Consider the following 1,959-nt stretch of genomic DNA (forward strand, 5'->3'; position numbering starts at 1 on the left):
CTCTAAATTCTGACATAGCCCCCAGGAATTGCCCCCAGTGAATACTGATACACTCCCCAGGAGTTCCCCCTGTAAACACTGACACACCTCCTGGGGATCCCCCTGTAAATTCTGATACACTTCCCGGGGATTCCCCCTGTCAATATTGACACAACCTCCGGAAAATCCCCCCTGTAAATTCTGACACACTCCCTGTGGATTCCCCCCTGTAAATATTGACACCCTCCCCGGGGCCTCCCCCTGTAAATACTGACACGCTCCCTGGGGATTCCCCCTGTAAATTCTGACACCCTCCCCAAGGAATCTCTTCTGTAAATACTCCCTGGGGACCCCCTGTAAATACTGACATACTCCCCGTGGACCCTCGGTAAATACTGTCACACTCCCCGGGCATCCCCTTGTAAATACTGACACACTCCCCGGGTATTCCCCGCTGTTAATATTGCACACTCCCTGGGGATTCCCCCTTGTAAATATTGACACACTCCCTGGAGAGCCTCTGTAATTACTGTCACATTCCCCAGGGATTCTCCCCTGTAATCACTGACACACCTCCTGGGCATCCCCCTGTAAATTCTGACACACTCCCCGGGAACACCCTGTAAATACTGCCACACTCCCCGGAAACCCCATGTAAATGCTGATACACTCCACGGGGCCCCACTGCAAATACTGACCCCCTCCCCGGGGACCCCCTGTAAATACTGACACACTCCCCGGGGGACCCCTGTACATACTGACACACTCCCCGGGGATTCATCCTGTAAATACTGACACACTCCCCGGGGACCCCCTATACATACTGACACACTCCCCGGGGATTCATCGTGTAAATACTGACACACTCCCGCGAGACCCCCTGTAAATACTGACTCACACCCCGTGGATTCCCCCCTGCAAATACTGACACACTCCCCCGGGAAACCCTGTAAATACTGACACACACCCTGGGGATTCCCCCTTGTAAATACTGACACACTCCCCGGGGAACCCCTGTAAACACTGGCACACTGCCCGGGGACCCCCTGTAAATACTGACACCCTCCCCGGGGACACCCTGTAAATACTGGCACACATCCCAGAGATTCCCTCCTGTAAATACTGACACACTCCGCGGGGACCCCCCATAAATACTGGCACACTCCCCGCGGTCCCCCTGTAAATACTGACACACTCCCCGGGGACCCTCTGTAAATACTGACACCCTCTCCGGGGAGCCCGTGTAAATACTGACACACTCCCCGGGGACACCTTGTAAATATTGACACACTCCCCGGGAACACCCTGTAAATACTGACACACGCCCCGGGAAACCCATGTAAATGCTGACACACTCCCCAGGGCCCCACTGCAAGTTCTGACACACTCCCCGGTGACCCCCTGTAAATGCTGACACACTCCCTGGGGACCCCCCTGTTAATACTGACACACTCCCCGGGAACACCCTGTTAATACTGACACACTCCCAAGGAATACCTTGCAAGTACTGACGCACTCCCCGGGAACAACTTGTAAATACTGACACACTCCCTGGGAACACCTTGTAAATACTGACACACTTCCCGGGAACACCCTGTAAATACTGACACACTCCCCGGGGACCCCTGTAAATACTGTCACACTCCCCAGGGATTCCCCCTGTAATCACTGACACACCTCCTGGGCATCCCCCTGTAAATTCTGACACACTCCCCGGGGATTCCACACTGTAAATACTGACACACACACTGAAGATTCCCCCTGTAAATACTGACACACACTTTTGGAACTCTCCCCTGTAAATACTGACACACGCCCCTGCTGGCATTCCCCCAGCAAATACTGACACACTCCCTGGCGATTCCCCCTGTAAATACTGACACACACCCCGTGGACCACCTGTAAGCACTGACACACTCCCCGGGGACCCCCTGTAAATTCTGACACACTCCCCGGGGACACCCTGTAAATACTGACACA

This window comes from Carcharodon carcharias (genome assembly GCF_017639515.1).
Source record: "Carcharodon carcharias isolate sCarCar2 chromosome 29 unlocalized genomic scaffold, sCarCar2.pri SUPER_29_unloc_14, whole genome shotgun sequence".
Taxonomy (NCBI): domain Eukaryota; kingdom Metazoa; phylum Chordata; class Chondrichthyes; order Lamniformes; family Lamnidae; genus Carcharodon; species Carcharodon carcharias.